This window comes from Apostichopus japonicus, chromosome 11 (assembly GCF_037975245.1).
Source record: "Apostichopus japonicus isolate 1M-3 chromosome 11, ASM3797524v1, whole genome shotgun sequence".
Classification (NCBI taxonomy): domain Eukaryota; kingdom Metazoa; phylum Echinodermata; class Holothuroidea; order Aspidochirotida; family Stichopodidae; genus Apostichopus; species Apostichopus japonicus.
Window position 1 is genome coordinate 9,103,292 of NC_092571.1, and position 20,877 is coordinate 9,124,168.

Below are 20,877 nucleotides of genomic sequence, written 5' to 3' on the forward strand. Positions count from 1 at the left end.
ATCGGTAACGAACATTCGATTGATCGGTACCGCACATTCGATTGATCGGTACCGAACATTCGATTGATCAATACCCTACATTCGATTGATCGGTACCGCACATTAGATTGTTCGGTACCGCACATTCGATTGTTCGGTACCGCACATTCGATTGATCGGTACCGCACATGCGATTGATCGGTACCGCACATTCGATTGATCGGTACCGAACATTCGATTGATCGGTACCGCACATTGGATTAAACCGAACATTCGATTGATCGGTACCGCACATATGATTGATCGGTACCGCACATTCGATTGATCGGTACAACACATTCGATTGATCGGTACCGCACATTCGATTGATCGGTACAACACATTCGATTGATCGGTACCGCACATTCGATTGATCGGTACCGCACATTCGATTGATCGGTAACGAACATTCGATTGATCGGTACCGCACATTCGATTGATCGGTACCGAACATTCGATTGATCAATACCGCACATTCGATTGATCGGTACCGCACATTCGATTGTTCGGTACCGAACATTCGATTGTTCGGTACCGCACATTCGATTGATCGGTATCGAACATTCGATTGATCGGTACCGCACATTCGATTGATCGGTACCGCACATTCGATTGATCGGTACCGCACATTCGATTGATCGGTACAACACATTCGATTGATCGGTACCGCACATTCGATTGATCGGTACCGAACATTCGATTGATCAATACCGCACATTCGATTGATCGATACCGCACATTCGATTGTTCGGTACCGAACATTGGATTAATCGGTATCGCACATTCGATTAATCGGTACCGCACATATGATTGATCGTTACCGTACATTCGATTGATCGGTACAAAACATTCGATTGATCGGTACCGCACATTCGATTGATCGGTACCGAACATTCGATTGATCGGTAACGCACATTCGATTGATCGGTACCGCACATTCGATTGATCGGTACCGCACATTCGATTGATGGGTACCGCACATTCGATTGATCGGTACCGAACATTCGATTGATCGGTACCGCACAATCGATTGATCGGTACCGAACATTCGATTGATCGGTACCGCACATTCGATTGATCGGTACCGCACATTCGATTGATCGGTACCGAACATTCGATTGATCGGTACCGCACATTCGATTGATCGTTACCGCACATTCGATTGATCGGTACCGCACATTCGATTGATCGGTATCGAACATTCGATTGATCAATACCGCACATTCGATTGATCGGTACCGCACATTCGATTGATCGGTACCGAACATTCGATTGATCGGTACCGTACATTCGATTGATCGGTACCGCACATTCGATTGATCGGTACGGTACCGAACATTCGATTGTTCGGTATCGCACATTAGTTGATCGGTACCGCACATTCGATTGATCGGTACCGCACATTCGATTCATCGGTACCGCACATTCGATTGATCGGTACCGCACATTCGATTGATCGGTACCGCACATTTGATTGTTCGGTACCGCACATTCGATTGTTCGGTACCGCACATTCGATTGATCGGTATCGAACATTCGATTGATCGGTACCGCACATTCGATTGTTCGGTACCGCACATTCGATTGATCGGTATCGAACATTCGATTGATCGGTACCGCACATGCGATTGATCGGTACCGCACATTCGATTGATCGATACCGCACATTCGATTGATCGGTACCGCACATTCGATTGATCGGTACCGAACATTCGATTGATCAATACCGCACATTCGATTGATCGGTACCGCACATGCGATTGATCGGTACCGAACATTCGACTGATCGCTACCGCACATTCGATTGATCGGTACCGCACATGCGATTGATCGGTACCGAACATTCGATTGATCAATACCGCACATTCGATTGATCGGTACCGCACATTCGATTGTTCGGTACCGCACATTCGATTGTTCGGTACCGCACATTCGATTGATCGGTATCGAACATTCGATTGATCGGTACCGCACATTCGATTGATCGGTACCGCACATTCGATTGATCGGTACCGCACATTCGATTGTTCGGTACCCAACATTCGATTGATCAATACCGCACATTCGATTGATCGGTACCGCACTTTCGATTGATCGGTACCGAACATTCGATTGATCGGTACCGCACATTCGATTGATCGGTACCGCACATTCGATTGATCGGTACCGCACATTCGATTGATCGGTACCGCACATTCGATTGATCAATACCGCACATTCGATTGTTCGGTACCGCACATTCGATTGATCGGTATCGAACATTCGATTGATCGGTACCGCACATTCGATTGTTCGGTACCGCACATTCGATTGATCGGTACCGCACATTCGATTGATCGGTACCGCACATTCGATTGATCGGTACGGTACCGAACATTCGATTGTTCGGTATCGCACATTAGTTGATCGGTACCGCACATTCGATTGATCGCTACCGCACATTCGATTCATCGGTACCGCACATTCGATTGATCGGTACCGCACATTCGATTGATCGGTACCGCACATTTGATTGTTCGGTACCGCACATTCGATTGTTCGGTACCGCACATTCGATTGATCGGTATCGAACATTCGATTGATCGGTACCGCACATGCGATTGATCGGTACCGCACATTCGATTGATCGGTACCGAACATTGGATTGATCAGTACCGCACATTGGATTGATCGGTGTCGCACATTCGATTAATCGGTACCGCACATATGATTGATCGTTACCGCACATTCGATTGATCGGTACAACACATTCGATTGATCGGTACCGCACATTCGATTGATCGGTACCGAACATTCGATTGATCGGTAACGCACATTCGATTGATCGGTACCGCACATTCGATTGATCGGTACCGCACATTCGATTGATCGGTACCGCACATTCGATTGATCGGTACCGAACATTCGATTGATCGGTACCGCACAATCGATTGATCGGTACCGAACATTCGATTGATCGGTACCGAACATTCGATTGATCAATACCGCACATTCGATTGATCGGTAACGAACATTCGATTGATCGGTACCGCACATTCGATTGATCGGTAACGAAGATTCGATTGATCGGTACCGCACATTCGATTGATCGGTACCGAACTTTCGATTGATCAATACCGCACATTCGATTGATCGGTACCGCACATTCGATTGATCGGTACCGAACAATCGATTGATCGCTACCGCACATTCGATTGATCGGTACCGCACATTCGATTCATCGGTACCGCACATTCGATTGATCGGTACCGCACATTCGATTGATCGGTACCGCACATTCGATTGTTCGGTACCGCACATTCGATTGTTCGGTACCGCACATTCGATTGATCGGTATCGAACATTCGATTGATCGGTACTGCACATTCGATTTTTCGGTACCGCACATTCGATTAATCGGTACCGCACATTCGATTGATCGGTACCGAACATTCGATTGATCAATACCGAACATTCGATTGATCGGTACCGCACAATCGATTGATCGGTACCGAACATTCGATTGATCGGTACCGAACATTCGATTGATCGGTACCGCACATTCGATTGATCGGTAACGAACATTCGATTGATCGGTACCGCACATTCGATTGATCGGTAACGAAGATTCGATTGATCGGTACCGCACATTCGATTGATCGGTACCGAACATTCGATTGTTCGGTACCGCACATTCGATTGATCGGTACCGCACATTCGATTGATCGGTACCGAACAATCGATTGATCGGTACCGCACATTCGATTGATCGGTACCGCACATTCGATTCATCGGTACCGCACATTCGATTGATCGGTACCGCACATTCGATTGATCGGTACCGCACATTCGATTGTTCGGTACCCAACATTCGATTGATCAATACCGCACATTCGATTGATCGGTACCGCACATTCGATTGTTCGGTACCGCACATTCGATTGTTCGGTACCGCACATTCGATTGATCGGAATCGAACATTCGATTGATCGATACTGCACATTCGATTTTTCGGTACCGCACATTCGATTAATCGGTACCGCACAATCGATTGATCGGTACCGAACATTCGATTGATCAATACCGCACATTCGATTGATCGGTACCGCACAATCGATTGATCGGTACCGAACATTCGATTGATCGGTAACGAACATTCGATTGATCGGTACCGCACATTCGATTGATCGGTACCGCACATGCGATTGATCGGTACCGAACATTCGATTGATCAATACCGCACATTCGATTGATCGGTACCGCACATTCGATTGATGGGTACCGCACATTCGATTGATCGGTACCGAACATTCGATTGATCGGTACCGCACAATCGATTGATCGGTACCGAACATTCGATTGATCGGTACCGCACATTCGATTGATCGGTACCGCACATTGGATTGATCGGTACCGAACATTCGATTGATCGGTACCGCACATTCGATTGATCGGTACCGCACATTCGATTGATCGGTACCGCACATTCGATTGATCGGTATCGAACATTCGATTGATCAATACCGCACATTCGATTGATCGGTACCGCACATTCGATTGATCGGTACCGAACATTCGATTGATCGGTACCGCACATTCGATTGATCGGTACCGCACATTCGATTGATCGGTACGGTACCGAACATTCGATTGTTCGGTATCGCACATTAGTTGATCGGTACCGCACATTCGATTGATCGGTACCGCACATTCGATTCATCGGTACCGCACATTCGATTGATCGGTACCGCACATTCGATTGATCGGTACCGCACATTTGATTGATCGGTACCGCACATTCGATTGTTCGGTACCGCACATTCGATTGATCGGTATCGAACATTCGATTGATCGGTACCGCACATTCGATTGTTCGGTACCGCACATTCGATTGATCGGTATCGAACATTCGATTGATCGGTACCGCACATGCGATTGATCGGTACCGCACATTCGATTGATCGATACCGCACATTCGATTGATCGGTACCGCACATTCGATTGATCGGTACCGAACATTCGATTGATCAATACCGCACATTCGATTCATCGGTACCGCACATGCGATTGATCGGTACCGAACATTCGATTGATCGGTACCGCACATTCGATTGATCGGTACCGCACATGCGATTGATCGGTACCGCACATTCGATTGATCGGTACCGTACATGCGATTGATCGGTACCGCACATTCGATTGATCGATACCGCACATTCGATTGATCGGTACCGCACATTCGATTGATCGGTACCGAACATTCGATTGATCAATACCGCACATTCGATTGATCGGTACCGCACATGCGATTGATCGGTACCGAACATTCGATTGATCGCTACCGCACATTCGATTGATCGGTACCGCACATGCGATTGATCGGTACCGAACATTCGATTGATCAATACCGCACATTCGATTGATCGGTACCGCACATTCGATTGTTCGGTACCGCACATTCGATTGTTCGGTACCGCACATTCGATTGATCGGTATCGAACATTCGATTGATCGGTACCGCACATTCGATTGATCGGTACCGCACATTCGATTGATCGGTACCGCACATTCGATTGTTCGGTACCCAACATTCGATTGATCAATACCGCACATTCGATTGATCGGTACCGCACGTTCGATTGATCGGTACCGAACATTCGATTGATCGGTACCGAACATTCGATTGATCGGTACCGCACATTCGATTGATCGGTACCGCACATTCGATTGATCGGTACCGCACATTCGATTGATCAATACCGCACATTCGATTGTTCGGTACCGCACATTCGATTGATCGGTATCGAACATTCGATTGATCGGTACCGCACATTCGATTGTTCGGTACCGCACATTCGATTGATCGGTACCGCACATTCGATTGATCGGTACCGAACATTCGATTGATCGGTACCGCACATTCGATTGATCGGTACCGCACATTCGATTGATCGGTACGGTACCGAACATTCGATTGTTCGGTATCGCACATTAGTTAATCGGTACCGCATATTCGATTGATCGCTACCGCACATTCGATTCATCGGTACCGCACATTCGATTGATCGGTACCGCACATTCGATTGATCGGTACCGCACATTTGATTGTTCGGTACCGCACATTCGATTGTTCGGTACCGCACATTCGATTGTTCGGTACCGCACATTCGATTGATCGGTATCGAACATTCGATTGATCGGTACCGCACATGCGATTGATCGGTACCGCACATTCGATTGATCGGTACCGAACATTGGATTGATCAGTACCGCACATTGGATTGATCGGTGTCGCACATTCGATTAATCGGTACCGCACATATGATTGATCGTTACCGCACATTCGATTGATCGGTACAACACATTCGATTGATCGGTACCGCACATTCGATTGATCGGTACCGTACATTCGATTGATCGGTAACGCACATTCGATTGATCGGTACCGCACATTCGATTGATCGGTACCGCACATTCGATTGATCGGTACCGCACATTCGATTGATCGGTACCGAACATTCGATTGATCGGTACCGCACAATCGATTGATCAATACCGCACATTCGATTGATCGGTAACGAACATTCGATTGATCGGTACCGCACATTCGATTGATCGGTAACGAAGATTCGATTGATCGGTACCGCACATTCGATTGATCGGTACCGAACATTCGATTGATCAATACCGCACATTCGATTGATCGGTACCGCACATTCGATTGATCGGTACCGAACAATCGATTGATCGCTACCGCACATTCGATTGATCGGTACCGCACATTCGATTCATCGGTACCGCACATTCGATTGATCGGTACCGCACATTCGATTGATCGGTACCGCACATTCGATTGTTCGGTACCGCACATTCGATTGTTCGGTACCGCACATTCGATTGATCGGTATCGAACATTCGATTGATCGGTACTGCACATTCGATTTTTCGGTACCGCACATTCGATTAATCGGTACCGCACATTCGATTGATCGGTACCGAACATTCGATTGATCAATACCGAACATTCGATTGATCGGTACCGCACAATCGATTGATCGGTACCGAACATTCGATTGATCGGTACCGAACATTCGATTGATCGGTACCGCACATTCGATTGATCGGTAACGAACATTCGATTGATCGGTACCGCACATTCGATTGATCGGTAACGAAGATTCGATTGATCGGTACCGCACATTCGATTGATCGGTACCGAACATTCGATTGTTCGGTACCGCACATTCGATTGATCGGTACCGCACATTCGATTGATCGGTACCGAACAATCGATTGATCGGTACCGCACATTCGATTGATCGGTACCGCACATTCGATTCATCGGTACCGCACATTCGATTGATCGGTACCGCACATTCGATTGATCGGTACCGCACATTCGATTGTTCGGTACCCAACATTCGATTGATCAATACCGCACATTCGATTGATCGGTACCGCACATTCGATTGTTCGGTACCGCACATTCGATTGTTCGGTACCGCACATTCGATTGATCGGAATCGAACATTCGATTGATCGATACTGCACATTCGATTTTTCGGTACCGCACATTCGATTAATCGGTACCGCACAATCGATTGATCGGTACCGAACATTCGATTGATCAATACCGCACATTCGATTGATCGGTACCGCACAATCGATTGATCGGTACCGAACATTCGATTGATCGGTAACGAACATTCGATTGATCGGTACCGCACATTCGATTGATCGGTACCGCACATGCGATTGATCGGTACCGAACATTCGATTGATCAATACCGCACATTCGATTGATCGGTACCGCACATGCGATTGATCGGTACCGAACATTCGATTGATCAATACCGCACATTCGATTGATCGGTACCGCACATTCGATTGTTCGGTATCGCACATTCGATTGTTCGGTACCGCACATTCGATTGATCGGTATCGAACATTCGATTGATCGGTACCGCACATTCGATTGATCGGTACCGCACATTCGATTGATCGGTATCGAACATTCGATTGATCGGTACCGCACATTCGATTGATCGGTACCGCACATTCGATTGATCGGTACCGCATATTCGATTGTTCGGTACCCAACATTCGATTGATCAATACCGCACATTCGATTGATCGGTACCGCACATTCGATTGATCGGTACAGAACATTCGATTGATCGGTACCGCACATCGATTGATCGGTACCGCACATTCGATTGATCGGTACCGCACATTCGATTGATCGGTATCGAACATTCGATTGATCAATACCGCACATTCGATTGATCGGTACCGCACATTCGATTGATCGGTACCGAACATTCGATTGATCGGTACCGCACATTCGATTGATCGGTACCGCACATTCGATTGATCGGTACGGTACCGAACATTCGATTGTTCGGTATCGCACATTAGTTGATCGGTACCGCACATTCGATTGATCGCTACCGCCCATTCGATTCATCGGTACCGCACATTCGATTGATCGGTACCGCACATTCGATTGATCGGTACCGCACATTTGATTGTTCGGTACCGCACATTCGATTGTTCTGTACCCCACATTCGATTGATCGGTATCGAACATTCGATTGATCGGTACCGCACATGCGATTGATCGGTACCGCACATTCGATTGATCGGTACCGAACATTGGATTGATCGGTACCGCACATTGGATTGATCGGTATCGCACATTCGATTAATCGGTACCGCACATATGATTGATCGTTACCGCACATTCGATTGATCGGTACAACACAATCGATTGAACAGTACCGCACATTCGATTGATCGGTACCGAACATTCGATTGATCGGTAACGCACATTCGATTGATCGGTACCGCACATTGGATCGAACCGAACATTCGATTGATCGGTACCGCACATATGATTGATCGGTACAACACATTCGATTGATCGGTACCGCACATTCGATTGATCGGTACCGCACATTCGATTGATCGGTAACGAACATTCGATTGATCGGTACCGCACATTCGATTGATCGGTACCGAACATTCGATTGATCAATACCGCACATTCGATTGATCGGTACCGCACATTCGATTGATCGGTACCGAACAATCGATTTATCGGTACCGCACATTCGATTGATCGGTACCGCACATTCGATTCATCGGTACCGCACATTCGATTGATCGGTACCGCACATTCGATTGATCGGTACCGCACATTCGATTGTTCGGTACCGCACATTCGATTGTTCGGTACCGCACATTCGATTGATCGGTATCGAACATTCGATTGATCGGTACCGCACATTCGATTGTTCGGTACCGCATATTTGATTGATCGGTACCGCACATTCGATTGATCGGTACCGAACATTCGATTGATCAATACCGCACATTCGATTGATCGGTACCGCACATTCGATTGATCGGTACCGCACATTCGATTGATCGGTACCGAACATTCGATTGATCGGTACCGCACATTGGATTAATCGGTATCGCACATTCGATTCATCGGTACCGCCCATATGATTGATCGGTACCGAACATTCGATTGATCGGTACCGCACATTCGATTGATCGGTACCGCACATTCGATTGATCGGTACCGAACATTCGATTGATCGGTAACGCACATTCGATTGATCGGTACCGCACATTCGATTGATCGGTACCGAACATTCGATTGATCGGTAACGCACATTCGATTGATCGGTACCGCACATTCGATTGATCGGTACCGCACATTCGAGTGATCGGTACCGCACATTCGATTGATCGGTACCGAACAATCGATTGATCGGTACCGCACATTCGATTGATCGGTACCGCACATTCGATTCATCGGTACCGCACATTCGATTGATCGGTACCGCACATTCGATTGATCGGTACCGCACATTCGATTGTTCGGTACCGCACATTCGATTGTTCGGTACCGCACATTCGATTGATCGGTATCGAACATTCGATTGATCGGTACTGCACATTCGATTGATCGGTACCGCACATTCGATTGTTCGGTACCGCACATTCGATTGTTCGGTACCGCACATTCGATTGATCGGTATCGAACATTCGATTGATCGGTACTGCACATTCGATTTTTCGGTACCGCACATTCGATTAATCGGTACCGCACATTCGATTGATCGGTACCGAACATTCGATTGATCAATACCGAACATTCGATTGATCGGTACCGCACAATCGATTGATCGGTACCGAACATTCGATTGATCGGTACCGAACATTCGATTGATCGGTACCGCACATTCGATTGATCGGTAACGAACATTCGATTGATCGGTACCGCACATTCGATTGATCGGTAAGGAAGATTCGATTGATCGGTACCGCACATTCGATTGATCGGTACCGAACATTCGATTGTTCGGTACCGCACATTCGATTGATCGGTACCGCACATTCGATTGATCGGTACCGAACAATCGATTGATCGGTACCGCACATTCGATTGATCGGTACCGCACATTCGATTGATCGGTACCGCACATTCGATTGATCGGTACCGCACATTCGATTGATCGGTACCGCACATTCGATTGTTCGGTACCCAAGATTCGATTGATCAATACCGCACATTCGATTGATCGGTACCGCACATTCGATTGTTCGGTACCGCACATTCGATTGTTCGGTACCGCACATTCGATTGATCGGTACCGCACATTCGATTGATCGGTAACGAACATTCGATTGATCGGTACCGCACATTCGATTGATCGGTACCGCACAATCGATTGATCGGTACCGAACATTCGATTGATCAATACCGCACATTCGATTGATCGGTACCGCACAATCGATTGATCGGTACCGAACATTCGATTGATCGGTAACGAACATTCGATTGATCGGTACCGCACATTCGATTGATCGGTACCGCACATGCGATTGATCGGTACCGAACATTCGATTGATCAATACCGCACATTCGATTGATCGGTACCGCACATTCGATTGTTCGGTACCGCACATTCGATTGATCGGTACCGCACATTCGATTGATCGGTATCGAACATTCGATTGATCGGTACCGCACATTCGATTGATCGGTACCGCACATTCGATTGATCGGTACCGCACATTCGATTGTTCGGTACCCAAGATTCGCTTGATCAATACCGCACATTCGATTGATCGGTACCGCACATTCGATTGATCGGTACCGAACATTCGATTGATCGGTACCGCACATTCGATTGATCGGTACCGCACATTCGATTGATCGGTACAGCACATTCGATTGATCGGTATCGAACATTCGATTGATCAATACCGCACATTCGATTGATCGGTACCGCACATTCGATTGATCGGTACCGAACATTCGATTGATCGGTACCGAACATTCGATTGATCGGTACCGCACATTCGATTGATCGGTACCGCACATGCGATTGATCGGTACCGCACATTCGATTGATCGGTACCGAACATTGGATTGATCGGTACCGCACATTGGATTGATCGGTATCGCACATTCGATTAATCGGTACCGCACATATGATTGATCGTTACCGCACATTCGATTGATCGGTACAACACAATCGATTGATCGGTACCGCACATTCGATTGATCGGTACCGAACATTCGATTGATCGGTAACGCACATTCGATTGATCGGTACCGCACATTCGGTTGATCGGTACCGCACATTCGATTGATCGGTACCGCACATTCGATTGATCGGTACCGAACATTCGATTGATCGGTACCGCACAATCGATTGATCGGTACCGAACATTCGATTGATCGGTTCCGAACATTCGATTGATCAATACCGCACATTCGATTGATCGGTAACGAACATTCGATTGATCGGTACCGCACTTTCGATTGATCGGTAACGAAGATTCGATTGATCGGTACCGCACATTCGATTGATCAGTACCGAACATTCGATTGATCAATACCGCACATTCGATTGATCGGTACCGCACATTCGATTGATCGGTACCGAACAATCGATTGATCGGTACCGCACATTCGATTGATCGGTACCGCACATTCGATTCATCGGTACCGCACATTCGATTGATCGGTACCGCACATTCGATTGATCGGTACCGCACATTCGATTGTTCGGTACCGCACATTCGATTGTTCGGTACCGCACATTCGATTGATCGGTATCGAACATTCGATTGATCGGTACCGCACATTCGATTGATCGGTACCGAACATTCGATTGATCAATACCCTACATTCGATTGATCGGTACCGCACATTAGATTGTTCGGTACCGCACATTCGATTGTTCGGTACCGCACATTCGATTGATCGGTACCGCACATGCGATTGATCGGTACCGCACATTCGATTGATCGGTACCGAACATTCGATTGATCGGTACCGCACATTGGATTGAACCGAACATTCGATTGATCGGTACCGCACATATGATTGATCGGTACCGCACATTCGATTGATCGGTACAACACATTCGATTGATCGGTACCGCACATTCGATTGATCGGTACAACACATTCGATTGATCGGTACCGCACATTCGATTGATCGGTACCGAACATTCGATTGATCAATACCGCACATTCGATTGATCGGTACCGCACAATCGATTGATCGGTACCGAATATTCGATTGATCGGTAACGAACATTCGATTGATCGGTACCGCACATTCGATTGATCGGTACCGAACATTCGATTGATCAATACCCTACATTCGATTGATCGGTACCGCACATTAGATTGTTCGGTACCGCACATTCGATTGTTCGGTACCGCACATTCGATTGATCGGTACCGCACATGCGATTGATCGGTACCGCACATTCGATTGATCGGTACCGAACATTCGATTGATCGGTACCGCACATTGGATTGAACCGAACATTCGATTGATCGGTACCGCACATATGATTGATCGGTACCGCACATTCGATACATCGGTACAACACATTCGATTGATCGGTACCGCACATTCGATTGATCGGTACAACACATTCGATTGATCGGTACCGCACATTCGATTGATCGGTACCGCACATTCGATTGATCGGTAACGAACATTCGATTGATCGGTACCGCACATTCGATTGATCGGTACCGAACATTCGATTGATCAATACCGCACATTCGATTGATCGGTACCGCACATTCGATTGATCGGTACCGCACATTCGATTGATCGGTACCGAACATTCGATTGATCGGTACCGCACATTGGATTGATCGGTATCGCACATTCGATTCATCGGTACCTCACATATGAGTGATCGGTACGGAACATTCGATTGATCGGTACCGCACATTCGATTGATCGGTACCGCACATTCGATTGATCGGTACCGAACATTCGATTGGTCGGTAACGCACATTCGATTGATCGGTACCGCACATTCGATTGATCGGTACCGAACATTCGATTGATCGGTACCGTACATTCGATTAATCGGTAACGAACATTCGATTGATCGGTACCGCACATTCGATTGATCGGTACCGAACATTCGATTGATCAATACCGCACATTCGATTCATCGGTACCGCACATTCGATTGATTGGTACCGAACATTCGATTGATCGGTACCGCACATTCGATTGATCGGTACCGCACATTCGATTGATCGGTACCGCACATTCGATTGATCGGTACCGCACATTCGATTGATCGGTACCGAACATTCGATTGATCGGTACCGCACAATCGATTGATCGGTACCGAACATTCGATTGATCGGTACCGAACATTCGATTGATCAATACCGCACATTCGATTGATCGGTAACGAACATTCGATTGATCGGTACCGCACATTCGATTGATCGGTAACGAAGATTCGATTGGTCGGTACCGCACATTCGTTTCATCGGTACCGCACATTCGATTGATCGGTACCGCACATTCGATTGTTCGGTACCGCACATTCGATTGATCGGTATCGAACATTCGATTGATCGGTACTGCACATTCGATTTTTCGGTACCGCACATTCGATTGATCGGTACCGCACATTCGATTGATCAGTACCGAACATTCGATTGATCAATACCGCACATTCGATTGATCGGTACCGCACAATCGATTGATCGGTACCGAACATTCGATTGATCGGTACCGAACATTCGATTGATCAATACCGCACATTCGATTGATCGGTACCGCACATGCGATTGATCGGTACCGAACATTCGATTGATCAATACCGCACATTCGATTGATCGGTACCGCACATTCGATTGTTCGGTACCGCACATTCGATTGTTCGGTACCGCACATTCGATTGATCGGTATCGAACATTCGATTGATCGGTACCGCACAATCGATTGATCGGTACCGCACATTCGATTGATCGGTACCGCACATTCGATTGTTCGGTACCCAATATTCGATTGATCAATACCGCACATTCGATTGATCGGTACCGCACATTCGATTGTTCGGTACCGCACATTCGATTGATCGGTACCGCACATTCGATATATCGGTACCGAACATTCGATTGATCGGTACCGCACATTGGATTGATCGGTATCGCACATTCGATTGATCGGTACCGCCCATATGATTGATCGGTACCGCACATTCGATTGATCGGTACCGCACATTCGATTGATCGGTACCGCACATTCGATTGATCGGTACCGAACATTCGATTGATCGGTAACGCACATTCGATTGATCGGTACCGCACATTCGATTGATCGGTACCGAACATTCGATTGATCGGTACCGCACATTCGAGTGATCGGTACCGCACATTCGATTGATCGGTACCGAACAATCGATTGATCGGTACCGCACATTCGATTGATCGGTACCGCACATTCGATTGATCGGTACCGCACATTCGATTGATCGGTACCGCACATTCGATTGATCGGTACCGCACATTCGATTGTTCGGTACCGCACATTCGATTGATCGGTATCGAACATTCGATTGATCGGTACCGCACATTCGATTGTTCGGTACCGCACATTCGATTGATCGGTACCGCACATTCGATTGATCGGTACCGAACATTCGATTGATCAACACCGCACATTCGATTGATCGGTACCGCACATTCGATTGATCGGTACCGCACATTCGATTGTTCGGTACCGAACATTCGATTGATCGGTAACGCACATTCGATTGATCGGTACCGCACATTCGATTGATCGGTACCGAACGTTCGATTGATCGGTATCGCACATTCGATTGATCGGTACCGCACATATGATTGATCGGTACCGCACATTCGATTGATCGGTACAACACATTCGATTGATCGGTACCGCACATTCGATTGATCGGTACCGCACATTCGATTGATCGGTAACGCACATTCGATTGATCGGTACCGCACATTCGATTGATCGGTACCGAACATTCGATTGATCGGTAACGCACATTCGATTGATCGGTACCGAACATTCGATTGATCGGTACCGAACATTCGATTGATCGGTAACGCACATTCGATTGATCGGTACCGATCATTCGATTGATCGGTACCGAACATTCGATTGATCGGTACCGCACATTCGATTGATCGGTACCGAACATTCGATTGATCGGTACCGCACATTCGATTGATCAATACCGCACATTCGATTGATCAATACCGCACATTCGATTGATCGGTACCGCACATTCGATTGATCGGTAACGAACATTCGATTGATCGGTACCGCACATTCGATTGATCGGTACCGAACATTCGATTGATCAATACCGCACATTCGATTGATCGGTACCGCATATTCGATTCATCGGTACCGCACATTCGATTGATCGGTACCGCACATTCGATTGATCGGTACCGCACATTCGATTGATCGGTATCGAACATTCGATTGTTCGGTACCGCACATTCGATTGATCGTTACCGCACATTCGATTGATCGGTACCGCACATTCGATTGATCGGTACCGCACATTCGATCGGTACCGCACATTCGATTGATCGGTACCGCACATTCGATTGATCGGTATCGAACATTCGATTGTTCGGTACCGCACATTCGATTGATCGTTACCGCACATTCGATTGATCGGTACCGCACATTCGATTGATCGGTTCCGAACATTCGATTGATCAATACCGCACATTCGATTGATCGGTACCGCACATTCGATTGATCGGTACCGCACATTCGATTGATCGGTACGGTACCGCACATTCGATTGTTCGGTATCGCACATTAGTTGATCGGTACCGCACATTCGATTGTTCGGTACCGCACATTCGATTGTTCGGTACCGCACATTCGATTGATCGGTATCGAACATTCGATTGATCGGTACCGCACATTCGATTGATCGGTACCGAACATTCGATATCGGTACCGCACATTCGATTGATCGGTACCGCACATTCGATTGATCGGTATCGCACATTCGATTAATCGGTACCGCACATATGATTGATCGGTACCGCACATTCGATTGATCGGTACCGCACATTCGATTGATCGGTACCGCACATTCGATTGATCGGTACCGAACATTCGATTGATCGGTAACGCACATTCGATTGATCGGTACCGCACATTCGATTGATCGGTACCGCACATTCGATTGATCGGTAACGCACATTCGATTGATCGGTACCGCACATTCGATTGATCGGTACCGCACATTCGATTGATCGGTACCGCACATTCGATTGATCGGTACCGCACATTCGATTGATCGGTACCGCACATTCGATTGATCGGTACCGCTCATTCGATTGATCGGTACCGCACATTCGATTGATCGGTACCGCAAATTCGATTGTTCGGTATCGCACATTCGATTGATCGGTACCGAACATTCGATTGATCGGTACCGCACATTCGATTGATCGGTAACGCACATTCGATTGATCGGTACCGAACATTCGATAGATCGGTACCGCACATTGGATTGATCGGTATCGCACATTCGATTGATCGGTACCGCACATATGATTGATCGGTACCGCAAACTCGATTGATCGGTACAACACATTCGATTGATCGGTACCGCACATTCGATTGATCGGTAATGCACATTCGATTGATCGGTACCGCACATTCGATTGATCGGTAACGCACATTCGATTGATCGGTACCGATCATTCGATTGATCGGTACCGAACATTCGATTGATCGGTACCGCACATTCGATTGATCGGTACCGAACATTCGATTGATCGGTACCGCACATTCGATTGATCAATACCGCACATTCGATTGATCGGTAACGAACATTCGATTGATCGGTACCGCACATTCGATTGATCGGTAACGAACATTCGATTGATCGGTACCGCACATTCGATTGATCGGTACCGAACATTCGATTGATCAATACCGCACATTCGATTGATCGGTACCGCATATTCGATTCATCGGTACCGCACATTCGATTGATCGGTACCGCACATTCGATTGATCGGTACCGCACATTCGATTGATCGGTACCGCACATTCGATTGATCGGTACCGCACATTCGATTGATCGGTATCGAACATTCGATTGTTCGGTACCGCACATTCGATTGATCGTTACCGCACATTCGATTGATCGGTACCGCACATTCGATTGATCGGTTCCGAACATTCGATTGATCAATACCGCACATTCGATTGATCGGTACCGCACATTCGATTGATCGGTACCGAACATTCGATTGATCGGTACCGCACATTCGATTGATCGGTACCGCACATTCGATTGATCGGTACGATACCGCACATTCGATTGTTCGGTATCGCACATCAGTTGATCGGTACCTCACATTCGATTGTTCGGTACCGCACATTCGATTGTTCGGTACCGCACATTCGATTGATCGGTATCGAACATTCGATTGATCGGTACCGCACATTCGATTGATCGGTACCGCACATTCGATATCGGTACCGCACATTCGATTGATCGGTACCGCACATTCGATTGATCGGTATCGCACATTCGATTAATCGGTACCGCACATATGATTGATCGGTACCGCACATTCGATTGATCGGTACCGCACATTCGATTGATCGGTACCGCACATTCGATTGTTCGGTACCGCACATTCGATTGTTCGGTAACACACATTCGATTGATCGGTATCGAACATTCGACTGATCGGTAACGCACATTCGATTGATCGGTACCGCACATTCGATATATCGGTACCGAACGATTGATCGGTACCGCACATTCGATTGATCGGTACCGAACATTCGATTGATCGGTAACGCACATTCGATTGATCGGTACCGAACATTCGATTGATCGGTACCGCACATTAGATTGATGTGTACCGCATATATGATTGATCGGTACCGCACATTCGATTGATCGTTACGGTACCGAACATTCGATTGATCGGTACCGCACATTCGATTGATCGGTACCGCACATTCGATTGATCGGTACGGTACCGAACATTCGATTGTTCGGTACCGCACATTCGATTGATCGGTACCGCACATTCGATTGATCGGTACCGCACATTCGATTGTTCGGTACCGCACATTCGATTGTTCGGTACCGCACATTCGATTGATCGGTATCGAACATTCGATTGATCGGTACCGCACATGCGATTGATCGGTACCGCACATTCGATTGATCGGTACCGAACATTCGATAGATCGGTACCGCACATTGGATTGATCGGTATCGCACATTCGATTGATCGGTACAACACATTCGATTGATCGGTACCGCACATTCGATTGATCGGTACCGAACATTCGATTGATCGGTAACGCACATTCGATTGATCGGTACCGCACATTCGATTGATCGGTACCGAACATTCGATTGATCGGTAACGCACATTCGATTGATCGGTACCGAACATTCGATTGATCGGTACCGAACATTCGATTGATCGGTAACGCACATTCGATTGATCGGTACCGATCATTCGATTGATCGGTACCGAACATTCGATTGATCGGTACCGCACATTCGATTGATCGGTACCGCACATTCGATTGATCGGTACCGCACATTCGATTGATCAATACCGCACATTCGATTGATCGGTAACGAACATTCGATTGATCGGTACCGCACATTCGATTGATCGGTAACATTCGATTGATCGGTAACGAACATTCGATTGATCGGTACCGAACATTCGATTGATCAATACCGCACATTCGATTGATCGGTACCGCATATTCGATTCATCGGTACCGCACATTCGATTGATCGGTACCGCACATTCGATTGATCGGTACCGCACATTCGATTGATCGGTACCGCACATTCGATTGATCGGTACCGCACATTCGATTGATCGGTATCGAACATTCGATTGTTCGGTACCGCACATTCGATTGATCGTTACCGCACATTCGATTGATCGGTACCGCACATTCGATTGATCGGTTCCGAACATTCGATTGATCAATACCGCACATTCGATTGATCGGTACCGCACATTCGATTGATCGGTACCGAACATTCGATTGATCGGTACCGCACATTCGATTGATCGGTACCGCACATTCGATTAATCGGTACCGAACATTCGATTGATCGGTACCGCACATTCGATTGATCGGTACCGCACATTCGATTGATCGGTACCGCACATTCGATTGATCGGTACCGAACATTCGATTGATCGGTACCGCACATTCGATTGATCGGTAACGCACATTCGATTGATCGGTACTGCACATTCGATTGATCGGTACCGAACATTCGATTGATGTGTACCGCATATATGATTGATCGGTACCGCACATTCGATTGATCGTTACTGTACCGAACATTCGATTGATCGGTACCGCACATTCGATTGATCGGTACCGCACATTCGATTGATCGGTACGGTACCGAACATTCGATTGTTCGGTACCGCACATTCGATTGATCGGTACCGCACATTCGATTGATCGGTACCGCACATTCGATTGTTCGGTACCGCACATTCGATTGTTCGGTACCGCACATTCGATTGATCGGTATCGAACATTCGATTGATCGGTACCGCACATGCGATTGATCGGTACCGCACATTCGATTGATCGGTACCGAACATTCGATAGATCGGTACCGCACATTGGATTGATCGGTATCGCACATTCGATTGATCGGTACCGCACATATGATTGATCGGTACCGCACATTCGATTGATCGGTAAAACACATTCGATTGATCGGTACCGCACTTTCGATTGATCGGTACCGAACATTCGATTGATCGGTAACGCACATTCGATTGATCGGTACCGCACATTCGATTGATCGGTACCGAACATTCGATTGATCGGTAACGCACATTCGATTGATCGGTACCGAACATTCGATTGATCGGTACCGAACATTCGATTGATCGGTAACGCACATTCGATTGATCGGTACCGATCATTCGATTGATCGGTACCGAACATTCGATTGATCGGTACCGCACATTCGATTCATCGGTACCGAACATTCGATTGATCGGTACCGCACATTCGATTGATCAATACCGCACATTCGATTGATCGGTAACGAACATTCGATTGATCGGTACCGCACATTCGATTGATCGGTAACGAACATTCGATTGATCGGTACCGCACATTCGATTGATCGGTACCGAACATTCGATTGATCAATACCGCACATTCGATTGATCGGTACCGCACATTCGATTGATCGGTATCGAACATTCGATTGTTCGGTACCGCACATTCGATTGATCGTTACCGCACATTCGATTGATCGGTGCCGCACATTCGATTGATCGGTTCCGAACATTCGATTGATCAATACCGCACATTCGATTGATCGGTACCGCACATTCGATTGATCGGTACCGAACATTCGATTGATCGGTACCGCACATTCGATTGATCGGTACCGCACATTCGATTGATCGGTACGGTACCGCACATTCGATTGTTCGGTACCGCACATTCGATTGTTCGGTACCGCACATTCGATTGATCGG